Source organism: Mastomys coucha, unplaced genomic scaffold (genome assembly GCF_008632895.1).
Source record: "Mastomys coucha isolate ucsf_1 unplaced genomic scaffold, UCSF_Mcou_1 pScaffold1, whole genome shotgun sequence".
Lineage (NCBI taxonomy): Eukaryota > Metazoa > Chordata > Mammalia > Rodentia > Muridae > Mastomys > Mastomys coucha.
Genome location: NW_022196891.1, coordinates 26,690,126 through 26,715,033, shown reverse-complemented (window position 1 = coordinate 26,715,033; position 24,908 = coordinate 26,690,126).

Below are 24,908 nucleotides of genomic sequence, written 5' to 3'. Positions count from 1 at the left end.
AGGTCTCTCACATTCCCGGTTCGTGGAAACCCACGCTAGTAGGAAGCTGCGGGACGGCATCCTACAATTGACTTGGTCTGAGATGTTAGGGATGCCTCGATTGCATGTGGAAGGGCTTGGGGCATTGCTCCTATGTGACTGATAAAAGCAACTATCCTGATGTTCCTCATATCTCTCTGGGGGGAGGGGTATACGCAATGTGACAAGGGCCTGGTGCTGGGAATAGGCAAAGCTACTTCAACCCCTTCAGGGTCTCCGGGGCTTCTAGCTTTAGCTTGACCTTAACAGGCTTCCTCTCACGGTCCACTGCCCTGCAAAAATGAGCTAGCAGCTCTGCTTCAGGGAATAGATATTCCCTCAAAAAGGACATCTGCCAGATTCATTATAAACACACCAAATAGGGTAGAATTCCAAAAATTATCATATGCGTTTGACAAGTGAAGCTTGATGGAGCTTTTGCATCTCCATGGCAGTTGAGACTGAATTGATCCACAACACAACAGGAATATTAGATCATAGCATCACAAAGTCAGTATTGACCTGTGTTCAATTCCAACAAGTATCTGACAGTACATCACTCTCTTTTCCCCCAAAGGGGTGGGTCCGGTGGCCACATCAAAATGACAGCAAGTACTAAAGACTAAAGGGTCCATAGAGAAACAACAGCAAGGTAATCTCCAGTAAACAGAACTCATGAAGGTGCATTATAGGCAGTTTGGTGGCACCTAGGGATTAGAGGAAAAAAAAGACACCTAGGAATTAGAGAAAAAAAAAAACAGCTCTAAATTTGCATGGTATTTTGCATGAGATTTCTCATGCATTTGCATACTTGGTCCCAGGATGGTAGCTGTTTGAGGAGGACTGGAAGATGTGGTCTTGATGGAGGAACTATGGAGCTGGAAGGTGGCTTTGGAAATTTCTGAAGATTTGCACTATTTGAGTTAGTTCCCTCTGCCTTTCACTTACGGTTGGATATGTGAGCTCTCAACTGTTCCTGTTGTTATGCCGTTGTGCCACGATCATGGACTCTAGTCCTCTACGAAGGCAAGCCCAATTAAGTAGCTTCTTTATAAGTTGTCTTGTTTATAGGGTTTTATCACAGTGACTGAGGCAACCAGTACAAAACATTCCACATTGCATAAACGCTAAGAATGACTGACAGCCAAGTTCTCACTAGAAGCAACTCAGACCAGAAGAAAATGGAACGACACCTTCAAGTTGCTAGAAGGTCCTCCATCTATAAAAGTTATCTCAAAAAAATGAAAAATAAAGACATTTTTAGGTTGAGAAGAAAGATGATTTATTTCAAGTGTCCTTCTTTGCAAGAATTCCTCAAGGAAGTCCCTCATTCTGAAGGAGAACAGAGAGGGATGATCAAACCTGTATTTCCAAAACCAATGAAGACTGTGGGGAATGGAGATCCATGAATAACTATGAAAACCATAAAATGTTATTCATGTTCTTTCTGGGATGTGTTGTAATCCAAAATGACCTTTGTGTTATTAAAAACAGAACAAAACGAAAAACAAAACAAAACAAAACATTTTTTTTTTTTTACCTTTTGCTGTTGACATCAGAATTTATATAAATAACTGCTGCCTTAGGGGCTAAATATTTTGTTAGCAAAGATTCTCTAAATTATGATATAACTTTCTCAATAGGAAACAGGTAAGTTTAGTTAGGGTGTATTCAAACTTATTTTAATATCAGACCATGCCATTTGTTTTACTGGAAATGAAAAAAAAATGCTATTGTTGGGTCATATTTTATACAGTTAGGAAGACATTCTGTGGCCAATGCTGTAATCTTTATACTTCAACCTTAAGGTTTCTTTATTTGTGTTATAGTAAATAATTGATCTTGGGGAAAAAAAGCAAGGGTAGCCATGCATAATTGCATCTGACAAACTGGACTTCTTGGTGGCTTGAATGGGGGAATGTCCCCTCTGGCTTGTGTATTTGAACACTTGGTCTCCAGTTCTTGGCACTGTTTGCGGAAGTTATAAAGTCTTTAGGAAATAGGAACTTGTTGGTGAGGGTATCCTTGCTCTATCCCTCCATGTGTTTCCTGTATATGGATGAAAATTTGATCAGCCAGCTTCCCCTTCCTAACCACTGCACCATCCCATCCCTACCAAGGTAGACTCTATCTCTCTGGGAACTAGAAGTCAGAAAGAACTATTAAAATGTTTATGTGAATATAATATTTTTAATAAATTATCTATGTTTATACCAAAATCTCACAGTGTGTCAATGGATATAGATATGAACACATGAAGGCAGTGCAGAGGGCAGGGTTTTAAGCACCACTAGTATAGTGCTCCAAGAGTTTGATAGACGTGAAGTGGTATCGATGTTCACTAAGTACGTTACAAATACCACAAGGTTCACAGTCTACTCTCTAGAGTAATTAGTAAAGAAAACAATGCCAGGTGGTGGAATAGAAAGCCATGATAGAATACTAATAAAAATCTGAAAATATGTTACCCCAAAAATAGAAAGAGAAGGAATAGACTAACGCAAAACAAATGAGCCGAACAGAAAACAAATGATAGGTTTGTTACATATATATTAATATAGAAATGGGCTATAGGCCACTACCAAGATACTGAACATTGTCAGGTTAGGTTAAAAATATAACCTAAATATTGATGAATTGTTCATAAAACATGCACCAGGTACACAATTTGTACATGGATATTCTAAACTTGAGTCTTAAGTTGTCTGAATGTTTCAAGGCAAAAATTCTAGAGTCTGAGTAAGGAGTTACATTGAAGCTTATTATTACTTTATTCTTATTGTTATTCCTAAGACAGAAATACGGTGCAGGAAAATGAAATCACAATTTCAAATATATTTGAAAGGAAGGGAAAACTAGAAATTCATCCTAGGATTGGTACAGGCTATGTACTAGGTACGATATAAAGGTAAGCAATGGCTTTGGACTCATTACGATAACATTTTCAAATGAGCATTCCATTGCCCAGCTCTCCTTTTGAGCATTTCAAAGATTAGAATGACTGCCATGAAGGGAAGAGACACAGTTCTGTCTATTGATGCCCTTTCTTTTTCTAATTTGGCAGAAATTATTGGTGAATGAATTCCTAAGGTAAGCAAAGAGCTTTCATCCAGAGCCTTAAAATTTGGGGGATGGAGAGGACCCAAATAGTTTTGAGTTTTTCCCACAAAGATTTTATTTCCCTCTATTTGTTAGCTAAATTTTCTCTACCAGCACTGTCAAAATACCACGTACCCTTTCTTCTTACTAATCTTACTGATTCTTGCATGTAGCCTTTTATGTAACAGAAAATGCTGAGAAAATGCATAATTTACTCATGATGCCAAGAACCCGTGGTGCTTGCCTTTTCAGTACAACATACAGAGATATGTACATCACTTACGAGAATGTGGAGTAAATCCCACCCAAACGTTTGACTTCAATGGCATTGATTCATGGCAATGAAGACACCTACAGTCAAAGCGGCTTTGATTTGTTCATGAAATGAGCAGGCTCATTGTGACCTACCCTGGTAATCTGCCTGAAGAGGTGGATGAGCTGTGATCACTGGTCTGTCTTTGCATTGGCATCCCATTGGGCTTGCCCCTGAATGCATTCATCCTTTAATGTCAATGGTTTAGATTAACTCATGAGCTCCTATCAGCATAATAAACAGCCTCAAAGGGGAACATGTCACAGAAGGAAATAGTAAGAGTTCAAATAATTCCCAGCTGCTCTTAGGAGATAAGATATGAAGAAATGAACAGGCGGCTGGCTGTAGATTGAACAAGAGATATCAATTACAAAAAAGCTATTTTAGGAAGTGAACAATCTACTAGTTTCCATTTGGGTTCAACTTTAGTAACTGATGTAGCAATTCACTACAGCAAAAACTCCTAGGTTTGTTTAGTTTCCTGTCTTCTAGAAACACTTTTTCAGTCTTGGACCATATATTGTTCTGTGAAGCTAGTTAAGAGTGGAACATGAAAGCCATTTTTGCTTTCACTTTTCAGCCTTGCTGGAGATTCCTTAGTCAAAAGGAGGCTGTATTCAATGGTGACTACAAATACACAGGAAAACAAATTTATATTCAGAAAATTAAAAAGAACAACATTGAGTGAAGCATCCACTCCTCTGGAAGCTTCGTCGCATCCATTCATTGTTTCTGCTTGTTGAGATCTTGGTCTTCGTTTTGATGGGCAGTTGGAACGGAGTCTCATTAAGCCCATCGTCTCTTTGTATTCTATTGCTCCCTCATTAACACATGGTGCTGTTCATCTCATCATGCTGGACACTAGAATCTTAACTGTCACTTTACAAGCGGTTGTCCATTCATCTTGCAGCAAAACAAAAAGATCTCTTTATGTGCACAGTATTTGACAGGATGAAGAAAAGACAATAGGAAGTACAGAACAGTTAATTTTCACGTATAATGAACTCTCAAGCAATCCGATGGTTTTTGATATGCATTGACAGTTCCAACAAGTGTGACACGTTAATACTCTGTAGTGTGACAAGACAAGGGGCTAAAGTCGAGCTTCTCTGGTTTCTTGATTGGAATATCCTATAACATCTGCTGCCCAACTCCACACCCCTAGGGTGTGACTCCCTTCACCTCCATAGTATGTTGGATGGCCTTCAGCAACAGATCTCTGCAGTATCCTGGCTTTAATCCCATGTTCTCTAATGGATGCTAACTTTCTGTGTTCATCTTATCACACTAGCTGTCAGCTCTGCAAGTCCTGCTTCCTCCTTGATGCTGGGGGTGCGGTGGGGGCTCTGCATGCTGTCACTGGGGCCTCTCTTTGGGGTTCTCTGTGAGACAGAAAAGGACTTTTCAGAACTTCAACTGTGGGGAAAACATTTTCCGTTCAGCAGCTTCATGCCAGCCTGGTGGTCTTTGTCAGCTTCGAGGTGCTGTGTTCTGACATGTGCAGTCTCCAACTGTCCAGAGGTAGATGAGGGCAATTGGCAAACTCCATAGATACTCACAACCAAAAAGTCAGTTGCATTAAAAGTAAATTCGGCCGCACACATCAACATTTATTAGCAGCCATGTCTGCAAAATAACCAGGTTTTTTTTTAATCCATTGATTATCTGTAAGGCTTCTTTCTATTCTTGTTCCAAAATCACCTAAACAATCCCTACATGTAGAGGGCGAAAGGCTTTGTATCCACAGGTAAGCACTGGATAAGTCAGGAAAGGGAAACGCTCAGCTCATCTCTTCAAATGAAAGACATGGATAACTGCTCTTCCTGGAATGCTAGGAATGTAGTTTTACAACCTGGCGATCCTTTGTCTCCTTAGGAGGCAGGCTTTACTCATATTGTCCAAAACCTTTTTTACTTACCTCAGGCCTCATCCCCCACCCCGCCTCCCCTGACTATCTGAGTTGTATCTGGTGGCTGGACCCTATCGTTGATCTCTGTTTTAGGGGTGGGCCTTGACTTCTGGGGTGTCACTGTCCTAGAGACACAGGGAGAAGGATAGCCTGAATGTGGGGGACAAGGGACTTGGAAATCTAAACCATGTCCCAGAAGTGGCCTTAGTGGGTGGGGCTTAGGGTGTGGACACCCAAAGTTAAAAAGTGTCCTGCAAGAAACCCCTACATATGTGTGCCCCTGAGATGGAAGAAGCCAATAGCAGGCCCATCAGTGTTAGGGGGCCAACCATTTCTTTTGTGCTATGTGGGTGTGTGAAACATCATGAAATTCATACTGGAAACCGTTTCAGGGGTAGTTAAAGATTCAATGGCCAAGGTGAGAGAATGGTGAGCCAAGTGGAAGAGGGAGAGAGAACAGAGTCAGGGCTGGTTCCAGTCTTGGTTTAACTCCCCCTCCTGGTTAACCTCCCTCATACACACCTTGATAGGACCCCTAATTGTTCTCCTGCTATTGTCGACTTTTGGCCCCTACACCACTTGGTTGCTTTTGCAACCACTTGGAGCACATAGGTACAGTACAGCTAATGATCTTAAAGCAGAAGATACAAAAAACTAGATACAGAAGACCAGGAGTATGAGCTATCAGAATACCAGCAACAGCTTCAGAATAGAAGCTTGCACAAAGAAAAGTGGGGAATGAAGAGGTCAGCTCAGAGCCATTGAAAAATTCCACGGGACCCCCTTCCCTCCAAAAAGAGACAGGTCAGAAAGCACGTAGGCCGGAAGACTGAGTAAGCCCCTCCTACCTCATTCCCTAAAGACCAATCAGTTTAAAGGGCTCACTGTTCCGCCAATCATATTGTGCCTAGTTGCTGATGCTCTATTCTGCCCCTGGAAACCATATAAAAACTCTCTGAACAGGCCGCTGGGTTCAAGCCTCTCCTTTGGGTCTGGAATGACCCCAGTGCACTGGAACAATAAATTCCTCCTGCTTTTTGCATCAATTCCTGGCTCCGTGTGGTTCACTCTAGGAGTCTCCAGTAAGCTAAGGCTCTGCAATGCTTTGCTCTGTCATGTAGAAACTAGCTCTGAGTTCAAACTGTCTTGCACAAAGCTCAAGTTCCTTGACGAAAAGCCATTTTATCTTTTACATCTTCACATTTAAGGGCTCTGATGTTGATTAGAGGATAAAGACAGCTGAAGTCTATGGCTTTAGGAATTTTAAGTATTTACCAACTGTTTCAATTGTACATTAGTACACAGTTGTAAGATATTTAAAATCAAATATGGACAATATAATTGGTTGGGGGCAGTGAACGGGATTCTTCCTGCATAGGCTATGGATTTTCCTCAGCACCACCACTAAGAAGGAAGCTTTCCTTTCTTCTCATTCTATATTCTGTATTATAAGCCTGTTCAAGAAATATGACCCTTCATATTTTACATAAGACCAAACCCTTCACACTCACCCTCTCTTATCAGTATTTTTAACTTAACATGGCATCTTTTCACAAGTTTGTGTTCAGAACCTAAATCTCACAAGCTTTCTGAAAGGTGTGCTATTCTATTACCCAAGGATAAATGTATCTTGCAAAATTTTCTGGAGGCATATTTCATAGCTTTTGGGTTCTTAAGAATTTACAAATCCACAGGCACAGACCAGATATCCTATCTATGTTACCACACCCTCTCAGTCACATAGACTTTTATAATGAACCTGGTTGCATATCTAGTCCTAGAAAGGCTTCTAAAAGTATTTATTTTAGGTTTTAAATATGATAAAACACGGAGCTATCTTTTCTGTGAAGGCCCAGCACATCCATGAGATTGATCAGGGATTTACCCTGGTCACTTTGGGGTGTGAATTCTTTTTTTTTTTTCCAGACAGGGTTTCTCTGTGTAGACCTGGCTGTCCTGGAACTCACTCCGTAGACCAGGCTGGCCTCGAACTCAGAAATCCGCCTGCCTCTGCCTCCCAAGTGCTGGGGTTAAAGGCGTGTGCCTCCAGTGCCTGGTGGGGTGTGAATTTTTGTGACTCAGCTTGGAGATACCTCTGGGGACTGACTTAGGCTGTCATTAATCATTCACTAACTGCACGCGTTTGCAGTTTCAGTGCTAGCAGCCAATTTAAATTGCAAAGAGATGAGCAGATAAAAGAAACTGTTTCAAATCAAAGACCACATCCTAACAGGGTACCTCTTCTATGAAGGTGGCATTTGTCACAGGAAAGATGCACAATAAAGGAGATTTCAGGTGTCCTTCCAGGGAGTAGCTGGTCCCCTCCCTTACCTCTTCAAGTCTTGTCAGGCTGTCAGGAAGCCACAGCCCCATTTTGGTTTTTTCTCCCCATTTTAAAAACTGAAAATATATTTTTTACATAATATAGTCTGATGATGATTTTCTCTCCCTATCTCCTCCCTACCTTCCACCCATCCAACTCCATACCTTCTTTCTCTTCCTTTTTCTCTCTTTCTCTTTCTTTTCCTCTTTTTCTCTCTCTTTTTTGGAAACAAATAAGCAAAAGCAAATAAAAACAAGAGTTTATGCCATAAAGAAATCTACAGCCTCTTATTTGTGCTAAAATCTAGGACATTTCCCTGGGATAGAGTCTGGTATGGAATTCCTAATTATCTGGCTCCCAGATTGAGTTAACTAGTGTGCCAACTTTAATTTTCACAACTCTTATAACAGGTCCCTCAGTTACTGCTGTTTGACAGACTTCAGCTGCCTGTTTAGTTAAAGCTCTGGAAGTAATTGTGTAAACTGATGACGTGAAGGCCCCATGAAATGGTTAAGGGAAAGGTTCTTATTGGAAAAAAAGAGATAGAGAAAAGCCAGAGCCACCTGGACGAATCTAGAGCAGAAAGAGAAAGAAGACTGAACATGATCAGTAGACTGGACGTGGTCAGGACTAGCTGCAAGAGAGGAGAGAATAGCATGGATAGAGAATAAAGAAAACACAGTGAGAGAGAAGCAGGAAGAGGGCAGAGAGAAAACCTAGCAACCATAGCAGGGCTATAAGGATGAGTGGTTTGCAGGGAGGAAGCGCATCAGCTGGAGAGAGCTTAGGGAAGAGGAGGAGGTGAGAAGGGCTAGTCTGCTAACATGGACTTTGAAATGTGTAACAGGTACTGGTAATACTAAAGGGGGCCTGGGGGCCAGCATGTGCTTTGATATGCTGATAGGCGGTAGCCATACAGCCTGTCCCTTCTGCCAGAGGTAAGGGAAATGATAAGGAAGGGCTGACTTTGGTTTAACTGCCATAAATCCTTCTATAGTCCAGGTTAAGCTCACTCTGGATCTTTGGACTGCTCTTTGGAGTTTCCTTTGTACCTGACAGGAAAGAAACCGACTGGCTTTTTTTTTTTTTTTTTTTTTTTTTTTTTTTTTTTTCTAGTGAGAATCCAGTTCTAAATGTTTTAGTCAGACAAATTACCGCAACACCCTCCAAATTCTACTGTTGGATGAGGAAGCTTGTCTTTAATAACTCACCCTTGATCTGAGTCACATTGCAGTTACTGTGCCTGCCCGTGCCACGGTTGAAAGGCCGTATGAGTGAGCCAGATTGCTGTGTTTGGGCGGTCTACTTTTGCTTCGTAACCTGAGTTCCCAGAGAGCCGGTCAGTACCAGGTGGTAGCAGAAAAAAAATGATCTGAAGCACAATTTGGGTGGCAAGACGACATCTTAAAGGCTTCTATCGGCAGCAGGAAAGCAGTCAGAGGTAGAAGACCCTCCTCATCCTCTCCAGCCCCAGTGGGTGGAGCTTGGATGATTCCCTACAGGTTTGAGCTCTGTTTGTACCTGTATCTGTTTGTACCTGTATCTGTTTGCCCTGGGGTCTATGATGAGGAAGTGCAAACGTGGTCAGTGTGGAGAGATACAAATGTCTTGCTAAAATTTCCGGGCAGAAACTATTTGGAAATCCATGTGGCCTTTCGTTTAAAGGTACACTCAGCCATCTTGCAGCTGGGCTAACATTCAAGTGATTGAGGAGGAGGAGCGAAGCAAATGACATGTAGTAGGCTCGATTTTGCAGGCCATCATTTAGTGAACCTTAGCGGAATATTCTGTGTGGTTTCTCCTTCATGCCTCGGTCGTTAAGAGGTGACTTCTGGTAATCTGTGCCATAGATTCAAATTGTAGTTCTGCCAGACGGAGAGCGGCTTCCGATTTCTCTCTGCTTTCCTGTACTCAGCCAGGAAGAGAGGTGGCTCGCCTTGTTGGAAGGCACAATGTGAGGGACTAATGTAACGAGATTACACCACTGCCCAGACGCTAGCCACAGCCAGCATGGTCCTCAAATGCTCTGTGCAGTTTCTCACAACTTCCACATCCCACACGAAGGTGTACTGAAGAAAAAGCCTCTACAAGTCTCTGCTTTCTCTCAAGACTGGGAATTCGTGAAATGATTTGGTGTCTCTTTAGAATGAGGGGCTTGAGTCCTGAAGACAGGCAGGAAGCTGACAGAAACTTCCGGGGCTCCGAGGTACCTGTGTGGAGAAGTTCCCTCCAGAGTAACATGCTGCGGTACAGACAACCTGGCAATGACAGCTGGGTTTGTTTTGTTTTGTTCTGGATCTAATGTTAGATTCCTGCGTGGGTCCTCCACTCGAGAAGAAACAGGAGGGAGATCATTGCAAATTACATGAGGTTTTTATTGCCAGTATACTGGGGTCGTCCTGCATTCAGAGCAAAGGCGATGATCAGGAACAAAAGCACACACACTTTTTATACCTTTCAGTACATAGGTTTACAGCATGAGTTGGTTATTTCTCATTGGTGGAGCCCGTTGTCTTTTGTTCTCATTGACCTTTATGCCCCAGGTGAGGGGGAGATACTGAGTGCACATAGGCGGGGTCGGGGTGGGGGGGGAGGTTCACCCTCCCGGGGATGTTTTCTAGAACCGGGCATTACTCCCCACATTTAGGGCATCTCCTGGGGACTGGTGTTTGCTTGGTAAACTCTTCTGAAGCTCTGTCTTTAGGCTAAATGGACATTCCTTGCTCCTTGGTATTTTTATGAGGTGTACCTATTTGCTCAATTCTTACACTAACAGAAGCAACAGATTTTCCTCAGATTTTTCTCTTCACGTTTTTTGAGAGGATGCTTCTAGAGAGTTCTAGGTGGCACAACAGTATTACTTCATAATGCTCAACTATTTCCTGACGCATGTTAGAACACAGCTTGTGCATCACAGCACAATGCTAAGCTGTTCCTGTGTTAAGAGGGATCAGAGTCTTCTATTAATGAAGAAACTGTAAGATCTGAGTAAACAGGGACATCTCAGAAAAATACAGGGGGGCCAGGAATTTCCTTAATAAGGTAAGTTCAGGAACTTTGGGAAAGTAGCTGAACTCTCCGGAAGGGAAAGGCTAATTAACATTCCTCAGATCACAGGATGAGAACCAACCTGCTGGTGGGGACACATTCCGCAGGGTGAACCTTTGCCCACCTTCAGACAAGGGAAGTCCTTGCCACCTCATTCCCTGAAGACCAATCCGTTTAAAAAGTCACACTGTTCTACCAATCACATCGTATCTACTGGCTGCTGCCCTGAAAATTGTACAAAAGCTCACTGAACAAGTTGTGCGGGGGGTCACCTCTTTTCCTTAGGGTCTGGGATGGCCTCAGTGCACTGGAATAAAAATCCTCATGCTCTTTGCATCGATCAGGCTCCATGTGATTCACTCAGGGGGGTCTCCAGTAAGCTAAGGCTCAACAGGGTCTTATAAAACAGCCTTCTGTGTGCAGTTTGTTTATCTGTTCAGTTTTTGTCATCCTCATATTCCTTTCAGAAAATAGGCTGTGTGTGGGAACTGAGTTTCTTTGAACGGAAGCAGATTTTTTATGTGCACTTAGCCACTAGGTGGCATTTTTATGTCAAGCAAACCCCATTTACTGTAGGGAAATGACCCAGAGGTAATAAGCCGTGAAATGCCCTCAGAACTCGATAAAAGATTCTGAAGTTATGAGCGAACTGTAGAATAATGCGGAGGCACTGTTTCTCACCCCCCAGGTTTACCTGAGGAGGCTGCTTAGGAACAAGATCCATTTACTACAAAAATCATCGTGAAGACGGTGAATCACAATGACAGTTTTACTTTAGTTCCCCTTCTAATTGGGACAGACCTGGAGGAAGAAGGTGCAGGCAAAATTGTGATATCAAAGCTCACTGGCAAATTAGAGATTAATTTTAAGGGAACCAGCATTTCCACAGCTTCACAGCTTTTCTGGAGCAGAGGTGGAGGACCGAGCTTTAGATATGAAAAGCATCGGGATAGAGACAGGTTTTCTTCTTCCTTTTTTATTTTTTATAAAACCATTTTGTTAGCAATATTCCCCCTAGAGAATACTGCCCAGGACTAATTATGTATGTACTGAAAGCACATTAATTATTAGTTACTGTGTTTGGTCATTAAACTATTAAAATGGCTCTTCATATTTTCAAGAGTTTCAATAGGAAGAACCCAAGTAGATGTGTGTGAGTGCATGAGTGTCTGCATATCTGTCTGTGCATGCACGTGTGAGCATGTGACATGTTTGCATGTGTATATATATGTGCATGTTCGTGCATGTGTGTGCACATGTGTAAATGTATGCATGTGCTTGTATACATGTGTGTGCACGTGTAAGTGTGCATGTGTATGGGTAGTTTTTTTTGTGTGTGTGTGTATGAAAAGAAAGAAAACTGAATCTTTACAGTTGCATTCTGAAAACATCATAATATGAAATCATTGATTAAATAGGAAGCACACAAAGTCAGACCAAGGTAAGATGTCACATAACAGCAGAGAGGAGAGGAGAAGAGGGAGATAATGAGATGCTAAGGAAAACCTGAACTGGAAGTCAGGGCACGGAAGAAGCCAGTCTCTGAACTACTCATGGGTAAAATGTAAGGGCTAGTTCCATGAGGGCATGCTGTCCTTAAAGGACCGAGAGAGGATGGCTTTCACCAAGAGAAATAATGGGGAAAGAAGATCTTGCAACTCACACCTAGAGGTGCTGCTGGCAGTCATGAAGGCAGCTGTGGAAAACGCCCTGGACCCCGCTCCACACACACTTCAGTTTCTTTCTTTCTTTGTTTGCCTACAACCTTGGAATTTAGGACCTGACGTTTTTCCTTGGCTGCCGGTCACTTAAGCAAGTTTGGATTTCTGGTTTGCACATACGATGGAAGGTCCCCATGCCGCACTTGCAGGCCCGTGTCTGCTGTTTGAAGGTACTCTGCATCCAGCTTCTCCTACTGTCCTTGTTTTCACTTCCTGATATTGAGAATTATGTTCTTGTTCCATTTTCCACGTTCTGTACAAGAGGGAGGGGGGAGGCAACTGTGAGTTAAACCGCAGGGACCCCTTGCACACACCCACCTTAAGGAGCCTCTCCCCCAGCTGCGTGTGGCGCTCTACTGCTGTAATCCCAGCAGGTCAGAAGCTGAGGTAGGGTAAACATGCAACCCTGGCCTCCATAGGGAGTGCCTGACTTAACGGAGGGGTATCTAGAGGTAGGTGGAGCTCGAGAAAGGGCTGGAACTAAATCTGGAACTTGGGTTGTGTCTTTTATTCCTGCACAAACATCATGACCAAGAAGCAAGTTGGGGAGGAAAGGGTTTATATTTATTCAGCTTATATTTCCACATTGCTGTTCATCTCCAAAGGAAGTCAGGACTGGAACTCAAGCAGGTCAGGAAGCAGGAGCTGAGGCAGAGGCCGTGGAGGGGTGTTACTTACTGGCTTGCTTAGCTCACTTTCTTATAGAACCCAAGACTAAGAGCCCAGGGATGGCACCACCCACGATGGGCCCTCCCACCCTTGATCACTAATTGAGAAAATATCTTACAGCTGTATCTCATGGAGGCATTTTTCTCAAGGGAGGCTCCTTTCTCTGTGATAACTCCAGCTTGTGTCAAGTTGACACACAAAACCAGCCAGTATAGGCTGCTTCAGGAGAGTGCTCCTTGAGGATGACTACTTCACATCTGACTGGCCATACGTTGCCACCCACCTATCTACCTGGGGAAGAAAGAGGTGATGCAGTTTTCTTTGTTTATTCCTCTGTTTTCCCCATAGTCCTTTGCTGCTTCCCACAAATTAGAATTTCAGCAAAGAATCCCAGGCCATCCTTCTTCTTCTTTTTGTTACGCAAATTAAATTTACTGAAGTTACGATGATAACAGGCCATTCTGGCTTCACTGCTGCCCTGCTGATGATATTTCAGATCAGAGCAGTGTCAAGTAATAACTTCCTGACAGAAAAGGAAAACATGCCATGCATGGCCAGGTGCCTCCATGAGAACTCAGGAATTAGATGAGAGGCTGTTCTTCCTTGGGCTCGGCAAACAAACAAACAAATGAACAAGCAAAAGCCAGCATGCATAGATGCCTTTAGGGAAATCCAAGACATTTTTGGTTGTTTGAATCCTTAACCCTGATCATACTGGGCGGAAACACAATCCAGACACCGCGTTTTCTTTCTGGAAGAGAAAGAGACTCACTTTATCCAAGGCCACTGCTATTCTGAGAGTTGCATAAAGGGCTTATCTGTTTTTGTGATGGAAAGAAAAATGATCCAGCCACTTAGACAACGTTGGGAAACAAGAGTTACTTGATCTATCATGTGTCCCACTATCATGGTGTTCCCACTGAGCCTAGTACAGAGATAGTGGGCAAAAGTCACAAGTCTTAGCTCTTCCCCTTTAGAAATATTCACCAAGAACGTCCAGTGATCCACTTTTTTTGTTAATGTGATTTGTGGAGTTGGCGTCAGTAAAACTTACAGCACTGGAAGAGCAGGGAATAATGTAGATGCCTGGGAAGCTACTAAAAACAGAAGATCAGGCTGAAGTAGCACAAGGAATTTTAGGGGCCAGACTGGCTGGTAAAAGCAATCTCCTGAGGCTGGATTGTAACCATAGGGAAATATATTATAAAACTCATAAAAAATTACCTATAAACCATCAGTAATGGTGATGACATGTATAACTTACTTGAAGGAACTCAAATGGACAATTATAAAGGTGTCCACTGGGGTCAGCACAGCAGAACTCAAGCAGGATTTCAGCTTAGAGGCAGAAAATACAGGGGAGCACCGAACAGAAAGGATGTCAGTGAAGAAGATAAGTACTGAGAAGACAAATTCACTAATGAGGTTCAGCAGTGGCTCGACCAGAGGGAAGGCTCAGAAAGCTAGAAGTCGCTGTAAATTATACAACCTGCTTAATAAAAAGGTCAACTTGAGACTGAAGAAATGTGAGGGATGTCATGTACAGGAATAATGCACACATTATAGAAATCTTGCACGGTGAAGACAAAGTAAAGGGATCATTAAGATTATTTAATGATGACTAAAGCCTTTGCATCCTGGGGAATGAAATGCTTGCTCAGTTTGCCAAAGCCCAAAGTATTCCAAGAGATTACTCAGCATTCTCTGGGTGACCTGTAAGGCTGGCATGGTAGCACTGTGCTACTCTGAACCATGCTTACGAGGCCCATCTTCCTTTCCTTCTATTCCTTAGGATCTTTGTGAATGAATTGGCCTCAGAAAGACAACAAAGCATGATCTTACCGTCACCACATCTGCTCAGTACACTTCATCATGGAAGGTATCCGAGTCACAGACTCCAAGGACTAAGAATGAACATCTTGGGAGGCCACAGACCTGATCTCCCACAGGCTCTGCAGAATAGTTTGCTGGGATTATGCATTGTGCACATGAGCTTTTCATATTTTTATTGAATATTTATGAATTTCAAATCATGAACTCTGAGCACACTGGCTTCCCAGTCCTCCCAGGTCTGTCCCCTACTCTTGTGACCTCTCACCCCAGAAAAGAAGAATAAGAAGAAAAATAAACCCATCAAATCTAATTTGTGAGTAATACTTATTCACTGGAGCATGGTGAAACTTCTGTTGGCCAGTCCCTGAAAGAAAACTGAGTCCCCATTTCTTGACTCCCAACAACCCTACCATCAATAGTGGAGAGCTATACTTCAGCATCCTTATCACATTTTTTATTAGATATTTTCATATTTACATTTCAAATGTTCTCTCTTTCCCTGGCTTCCCCTCTGAAAAATCCTCTATTTCCTCCCTCCTCCCCACCCCCCTTGCTCACCAACCTACCCTCTCCTGCTTCCTGGCCCTGGCATTCTCCAACACTGGGGCATAGAGCCTTCACAGGACCAAGGGTCTCTCCTCCCACTGATGACTGACTAGGCCATTCATTGCTACATATGCAGCCGGAGCCTTGAGCACACCATATGTACTCTTTGGTTGACGGTTTAGTCCCTGGGAGCTCTAGGGATACTGGTTAGTTCATATTGTTGTTCCTCCCATGGGGCTGCAAACCCTTTAGCTCCTTGGGTCCTTTCTCTAGCTCCTTCATTGGGGACTCTATGCTCAGTCCAATGGATGGTTGTGAGCATCCACTTCTGTATTTGTCAGGCACTGGCAGAGCATCTCAGGAGACAGATATATCAGGTTCCTGTCAGCAAGCACTTGTTGGTATCCACAATAGTGTCTGGAATTGGTGATTGTATATGGGATGGATCCCCAGGTGGGGCAGTCTCTGAATTGTCATTCCTTTAGTATCTGCTCCACACTCTGTAACTCCTTCCATGGGTATTTTGTTCCTCCTTCTAAGGAGGATCGAAGTATCCACACTTTTGTCTGCCTTCTTTTCGAGTTTCATGTGATTTGTGGATTGTATTTTGGGTATTCTGAGCTTCTGGGCTAAATATCCACTTATCAGTAAGTGCATACCATGTGTGTTCTTTTGTGATTGGGTTACTGTATTAGTCAGGGTTCTTTAGAGTCACAGAAGTTATGGTAGTCTCTATGTAGTAAAGGAATTTATTGATGACTTACAGTCTGTAGTCCAACTCCCAACAATCAACTTCCAACAATGGTCGGCAGCTGCTGTGAATGGAAGTCCAAGGATCCAGCAGTTGCTCAGTCCCACAAGGCAAGCAGTCAAGCAGAGCAAGCCTTTCTTGCTCCAATGTTCTTATATAGGTCTCCAGCAAAAGGTGTGGCCCAGATTAAAGGTGTGTGACACCACACCTTTAATCTCAGATGACCTTGAACTTCCTATCTTAATCTTCTGGGATTCATAGCCACTATACCTCAAGATCTCCATGCCAAGATTCAGGTCGGAAAATTGTTATCTCTCAGCCTCCAGATTAGGGCCACAGGTGAGCCTTCTAATTCTGGATTGTAGTTCATTTCAGATATAGTCAAGTTGACAACCAGGAATAGCTACTACAGTTACCTCACTCAGGATGATATTCTCCAAATCCATCCATTTGCCTCAAAATTTCATAAATTCATTGTTTTAAATAGCTGAGTAGTACTCCATTGTGTACATGTACCACATTTTCTGTATCCATTCCTCTGTTGAGGGACATCTGGGTTGTTTCCAGCTTCTGGCTATTATAAATAAGGCTGTTAAGAACATAGTTGAGCATGTGTCCTTATTACATGTTGGAGCATCTTCTGGGTATATGCCCAGGAGTGGTATTGCTGGGTCCTCAGGTAGTAAGTACTATGTCCAATTTTCTCAGGAACCACCAAACTGATTTCCAGAGTGATTGTGCCAGTTTGCAATCCCACCAGCAATGAAGGAGTGTTCCTCTTTCTCCACAACCTTGCCAGCATCTGCTGTCACCTGAGTTTTTGATCTTAGCCATTCTGACTGGTATGAGGTGGAATCTCAGGATCGTTTTGATTTGCATTTCCCTGATGACTAAGGATGTTGAACATTTCTTTAGGTGCTTCTCAGCCATTCAGTATTCCTCAGTTGAAAATTCTTTGTTTAGCTCTGTACCCCATTTTTATTTGGGTTATTTGGTTTTCTGGAGTTTAATTTCTTGAGTTCTTTGTATATATTAGAGGTTAGCCCTTTATCAGATGTAGGATTGGTAAAGATATTTTCCCAATCTGTTGGTTGCCTTTTTGTCTTATTGAAAATGTCCTTTGCCTTATAGAAGCTTTACAATTTTATGAGGTCCCATTTGTTGATTCTTGATCTTATAGCACAAGCCATTAGTGTTCTGTTCAGGAATTTTTCCTCTGTGCCTATATGTTTGAGGCTCTTCCCCACTTTCTCTTCTATAAGTTTCTGTGTACCTGGTTTTATGTGGAAGTCCTTGATCCACTTGGACTTGAGCTTTGTACAAGGAGATAAGAATGGGTCAATTTATATTCTTCTACATGCTGACCACCAGTTGAGCCAGCACCATTTGTTGAAAATGTTGTCTTCCCCCCCACTGGATGGTTTAAGCTCCTTTGTCAAAGATCAAGTGATCTTAGGTGTGTGGGTTCATTTCTGGGTCTTCAATTCTATTCTACTGGTCTACCTGCCTTTCGCTGTACCAATACCATGCAGTGTTTTGTTTTTTTTTTTTTTTCACAATTGCTCTGTAGTACAGCTTGAGGTCAGGGATGGAGATTCTACCAGAAGTTCTTTTATTGTTGAGAATATTTTTCACTATCCTAGGTTTTTTGTTATTCGAGATGAATTTGCAAATTGCTGTTTCTAACTCTGTGAGGAATTGAGTTGGAATTTTGATAGGGATTGCATTGAATCTGTAGATTGCTTTTGGCAAGGTGGCCATTTTTACTATATTAATCCTGCCAATCCATGAGCATGGGAGATCTTTCCATCTTCTGAGATCTTTTTCGATTTCTTTCTTCACAGACTTGAAGTTCTTGTCATACAGACCTTTCACTTGCTTGGTTAGAATCACACCAAGGTATTTTATATTATTTGTGACTATTATGAAGGGTGTTGTTTCCCTAATTTCTTTCTCAGTCTATTTATCTTTTGTATAAAGGAAGGCCACTGATTTGCTTGAGTTAATTTTATATCCAGCTACTTTGCTGAAGTTGTTTATCAAGTTTAGGAGCTCTCTGGTAGAATTTTTGAGGTCACTTAAGTATGCCATCATATCATCAGCAAATTGTGATAATTTGACTTCTTCCTTTCCAGACTTTTACTCTGAGGTAGTGTCTGTTTGTCACTGAAGTGGGTTTCCTGTATGTAGCAAAATGTTGGATCTTGTTTAGGTAACCAGTTTGTTCGTCTATGTCTTTTTATTGGAGAATTGAGTCCATTGATATTAATAGCTATTAAGGAAAAGTAATTGTTGATTATTGTTATTTTTGTTGTTAGAGTTGGAATTCTGTTCATGCAGCTATCTTCTTTTAGTTTTGTTGAAAGATTACTTTCTTGCTTTTTCTAGGGTGTAGTTTCCCTCCTTGTGTTGCAGTTTTCCATTCATTATCCTTTGAAGGGCTGGAAAGATATTTTGTCAATTTCGTTTTGTTGTGGTTTCCCCATCTATGGTAATTGAGAGTTTTGCTGGGTATAGTAGCCTGGGCTGGCATTTGTGTTCTTGTAGGGTCTGTATGACATCTGCCCAGGATCTTTTAGCTTTCATAGTCTCTGGAGAGAAGTCCAGTGTAGTTCTGATGGGCCTACCTTTATACGTTATTTGACCTTTTTCCCTTACTGCTTTTAATATTGTTTCTTTGTTTTGTACATTAGGTGTTTTGATTATTATGTGAGGAGAGGAATTTCTTTTCTAGTCCCGTCTATTTGGAGTTCTGTAGGCTTCTTGTATGCTCATGGGCACCTCTTTCTTTAGGTTAGGGAAGTTTCCTTCTATTATTTAGTTGAAGATATTTACTGGCCCTTTAAGTTGGAAATCTCCACTCTCTTCTATACCTATTATCTTTAGGTTTGGTCTTCTCATTGCGTCCTGGATTTCCTGGATGTTTTGGGTTAGGAGCTTTTTGCTTTTTGCATTTTCTTTGACTGTTGTGTCAATGTTTTCTATGGTATCTTCTGCCCCTGAGATTCTCTCTTCTATCTCTTGTATTCTGTTGGTGATGCTTGCATCTATGGCTCCTGACTTCTTTCCTAGCTTTTCTCTCCCCAGAGTTGTCTCCCTTTGTGATTTCTGTATTGTTTCTATTTCCAGTTTTAGATTCTGGATGGTTTTGTTCAATTCCTTCACTGTTTGGTTGTATTTTCTGGTAATTCTTTAAGGGATTTTTGTGTTTCCTCTTTAAGGGCTTCTATCTGTTTACCTGTGTTCTCCTGTAATTCTTTAAGGTTTTTTTTTTTTTTTTTTTTTTTTTTTTTTGTGTGTGTGTGTTTCCTCTTTAAGGGCTTCTACTTGTTTACCTGTGTTCTCCTATATTTCTTTAAGGGAGTTATATATGCCCTTAAGAATCCTCTATCAGCATCATGAGATATGGTTTTAAATCTGAATCTTGCTTTTTCTGGTGTGTTGGGGTATCCAGGACTTGCTGTGTATATCACAATATTTAAGTGTTCTCTTTGGTGGTTGTCTCAGCTGTTACTTTTGGAGATTGGGTTGGGGTGGGGGTAGTTGTTACAGAAGCCTCATATGCCCCTCTTTCTCAATAGCAGTCATCAATACCATGGCAAAAGTAGCTTCCTTGTCCTTTACAGTCAGCAGGAACATGAACCATGAACTTAACACGTGATCTCCAGTGTTAGCATGTGCATTGGACCTCAGCCTGGTCTATGAGGGCAGCAATGACCAGGAACATCAACAAGGCCCTCTTCCATAGTGCCATCATGAACCTAGACATGGCCCTTGGAGGCACATGGACCATGGATATCCACAGGAACCTTCAGCTTCAATACAGCCTGGGGCAGTGAACCACAGATACCAAAATGGCCTCTAGGGGCAACACAGACAAATAGAGGTGTTTTGAGGATGTCTAATCCAGAAAATGATCCATTCTTCATCCTGGACATCCTACCCTTGTTCAGAAACAGGGTAGTAGGTTCAGGCTAAGTTGGAGTGCAAGCTCCAGACAGCTTTACGTCACCTGCAACAGTGATGGGAGACAACAATATGTTTCCTTGTCCATTGAAGGCTTCGCTCACATCTATCACCACAGTTGCATCTCTAGTTCAGTTTTCTCTACTGCTCACCGTTCCATTCCTCTCACTTCCCCACCTCTCCACAGAATATTCATTTGTCATCGTGACATTGGAAGCCTCAGCGTGTCACTATATAAGTAGTCCTTTTCCCCAGACAGCTTTGCCTTCAAATGTTCATGGTGATGAGTCATTGGTCTAGTTCCAGGTTTCTGCCCTCTGAAGCGCCATGAATTCTGGACCATTACTGAGACTTCTTTTGGATATTCTTCAGCTGCCCGAGTCCTGCAGCTCTGGCTTTGCAGAACTGACTCCTTCATGGACCCCAGCAGCTCGGAGATGGTGTAGATGTTGGGGTGGTCCAACTCAAAGTCCTCGATCAGAGCCCACATGGTACCTGAGTTGGTCAGCTGGCAGCAGGGCCCAGTGGTGCTGGCCTAGCTTCTGTGCACATGTTATTTAAGAAACATTTTCCAAGAATTCTGACCAGCCAAGAATATACAAATAAAAAGACTTAAATTCTTGTGGCTGTGGGTCTGTATAAAGATTTTTATATATAATCCTCAAAATACAGACAACAAAGGCAAAAAGTGATAAATCAAGCTACATTAAACTAAATGGCTTTTACACAGCAGATAATTCAACAGAGTAAAGAGATAAACTGCAGAGTGGGAGAAAAGTATTTTGCAGAGTATTCGTGAAAAAGGGATTCATATTCCAAATATTTAAGAATCTCAGTATAGTATCAAAAAATAAAAATACTACTGAGAAATGGGCAAATTTTCTGAATAAACGTTTTTTAGTTGGAGATATACAAGTACCTGACCAATAACTACATGGAAAACCTCAGAGTCACTTGAAATCATGAGACAGCCCCTTCACTCCAGTTGGAATGCTGTTTATTGTAATGACAATGTAATAATGCAGCCCTTGAGAAAGAGAAACTTTCATGTACTTACTAGCCGAGGGGGATGTGGATTAGCATAGCTTTTATGAGAACAAATGGAAGTTCTCAGAACTCTAGAATTAGAAAGAGCCAGGTCTGAGACTATAAGCCACAAGAAAGGAAGCCAGTCCATCGAAGAGGAATCTGCATCCTTGGGCTCGTGGTGATACACTTCACAATCAGCAAAGACACAATTCCACATCAGGTCCACAGGTGGATGAATATAGAAGCATGCTGCATACAGCCAGTGGACTATTATTCGTCCATGAAGCCAACTGTGTCCATGTGAATGAGCTGGAAGAACATTATGTTAAGTAGATTATGTCAGGCTTAAAAGGACAGGTACTGTTTGTTCTTGCTTGAATGTAAAAGCCTAAAAACTATGTAGAAGTAGAGGTTAGTGATTACGGGAGGACTTTGAAGAGATCCCCATCCCCAGGTACACTCACTGTAGCACTAATTGCCAAGATATGAAAATAATTGTTTGCCAGTAGTTAGATGGATAAAGAAACTGGGGTGTGGACATACACAGACATCTTTTAACACCTTTCAAAAGAGAGGCATTCTCAATTGACACAACTTTAGGACACTTTTCTAACTGATAAAAGTCCACCACAGGAAGACAGACTCTGCATGATTCTGCCAATACAACATTTAAATTAACCAGACTCAAAAAGATCGGAGGGGAATGAGAGTTGCTGGGGATAACGGGAAAAGAAACAGGGATTAACTAAGCAATGGGCATAAAGTTTCAATTATGCAATGTGAATAAGATCTAAATGTGTAATATGGAATAAAGTGCCTATTTTATAGCACACTTTGTTATAGATCTAACTATTTTTAAGAGAGTACTTATGTTAACTGCTTTATCAAAATAACATTAAAATTTTAGTATTTGCTGCAAAATGCAATTAAACATTTGCTAAAATCTTCATTTGATGGACTTGAAATGAGGGAAGTCGAAAAATTGACATACAAAAATATAAATGGACAAATGATCTTATAAATAAGAGCCACATGGATAAAATATACAAAAATACCACTTGTATCAGGGGCATAAATGCCCACAAGCCTCTGGAAGAGGGAATAATTACCTCTGGAAGAGGGAATCATTTGTAAACAGAATTCCTTGTTTTTAAAACTAGTAAGAATCCTCATATGAGCTGACGAATTGTTTATCTGCATAATTCTCAATGGTCTTCTAACACAGTGGTCCTTTTTTGGGCATGGGGATTCAAGGCATGGTTTCTCTGTGTAGCCCTGGCTGTCCTGGAACTCACTCTGTAGACCAGGCTGGCCTCGGACTCAGAAATCCGCCTGCCTCTGCCTCCCAAGTGCTAGGATTAAAGGCATGTGCCACCACTGCCCTGCTAACACAGTGGTTCTTAACCTGTGGATCACAACCCCTTTGGGAGTTGAATGCCTCTTTCACAGGGGTTGCCTAAGATCATCAATAAAACACAGAGATTTACATTATGATTCGTAACTGGCAAATTACAGTTATAAAGTTGCGATGAAAATGATTTTATAGTTGGGGTCACCAGAACATGAGGAACTGTGTTAAAGCGTGACAGTAGTAGGAAGGCTGAGAACCACTTTCCTAACATGTCTTTATTCCAGACCTTCTATTTTAAGGCTACGTCATGGACAATAGTGACTTAAAGAGCTCAAGCTATCTTATTTTCCACACAGACAATAAGGAGTTGGATAAGAGCTGATACATTGTGGACCCCCCCCCCCCATGACTTTGTGCTATAACTTGCATGTAGCTCTTTTGGGTGTATTACACTGGGAATAATACATTCAAAGGATGTCATGAGAAAGTCATGGAAGAGTAATAGCACCACTCTACCTAAAAACAAATTTCTGTGTTTTATGGGAGAAATGGAGAGCAGATAACAATTAGCAATATTAGCCACAGCAATTTAAAAGTATTCTGTGTCTATGTTAGGCAACATGTCTTCCACAAACAGGTAACTAGCTTAAGTACTTAGTAGAAAAAACAACTTCATTATGTCTGTGTGTGTGTGTGTGTGTGTGTGCACGTGCACACACACACACATACACGCACATATTGGTGGAGGTGTCTCTCTTATGTTGGGGGTCTATCCTAGGGGCAGCTTATAAAGGCATTCCTTTATACCATCAAATACCATTAAAGCTTATACGTAGATCCAGGAAGTGCTGTTGGGTGGTTGATTCCTGTCAAGCTTCTTGTGGGTAACTATACAAAACAGTTCTACTGACTTCTATAGTGATTGGTTTCTAAGGGCACAGAACATAACAGAATATCTAATCAATCTTGGCATTAGGAAGTTTCCTAGTAACAGCAGAAACATATGAAAAAGTTTTCTTATAATGACAGGCTATCCAGGTAACAGTTAGCTAGCTAGGCCTCAATATTTTACCCAGGTCCTAACATGATGAGTGTGTGTGTGTGTGTGTGTGTGTGTGTGCTTGTGTGTGTATATGTGTGTTATGTGTATATAAATAAATCAGTGATGGGGTCAAGCAAACATTCTCTGTACACACTACCCTTTGCACTCTCTGCTCTCATTTTGTGTACCTGCTCAGGTTAGGATCAGCATCTGGTGTTATTTCCCTACAAGTCTAAAGATCCACCCTTGAATGGCTTGCAGAATAAGCAAGGTGGTCATGCAGAGAGAGGGAAGAGACGACTATGGCGCATGATGCAGGGAAGGATGCTAAATGTTTCTTTAAACCATGGGATCGTCATACAGGACCTTTCTCCTCTGGTAGCCGCATGCCTTCACTTCCTAGGCCTTCTTCAGGAGACCACCCCCTCCTCATCTTTTTGTCAACCCTAATCCTAAATGAGATTCCCAAATTCTCATTCACCACATAACCAGCAGCTAGCCCAAAAGTCCTCCAATCAAATACTACATGGTATCCCTTAATTAACATCACACATATTGAACAGCTAGTAAATGCTCTTAGACACACCAAGGTTCTCCATACTCAGCAGGGTACAACTGTCTATAAAGCATGGTTGCCAGGTTCAACCTCACAATGAAAGCCAGGGAAATGGAGCGTGTGAACTGCACAGGGACAAAGGCTTGCTGTGTGTGGTCAGCAGTGATATGAGCATCAAGGAGAAAGGTCAAGCAAGACTCACCATTATTCTGATGAGGTCAGAGTGCCTTGTCTGCAGTTCGCTTCTCTCCCCAGGGTGTTTTCTTTCAACAGATTTTGTTCCGCGGTCTTTGATGACCATGGTTTGCCATATGCGTTTATAAAGAAAAAAAAAAGAGAACCAGAAATTTATCTGCTTTTTATTTTTTGCAACAGCAGATGACAGAAAGTGTGTCCATATAGGACTAAAACAGAGCGACTTTTTACCGTGGCTTTCATTAGATAATGTGAATAGAACATGGCTGAACATGACTCTGCAATTAGTTATATATTAAATACACTTGTGATCAAATATATGGTATGCTCCACGGGAAGTGGTCACTCAGCATTGACTCCTGCCACACTGCTAAACACTTTCATCTTCAGGTGATCTGAGGCAGCTTATCCATCCTCCCCAGCTTCAGTGGCCTTGTTTCTCAAATGGAGCAAACATTACCCTTCTCCTGACATCCAGCCAATAATTAATGGAATGGCATGTTAAAACCGGGTTCCATATTGTGGACACCAGCTTTATT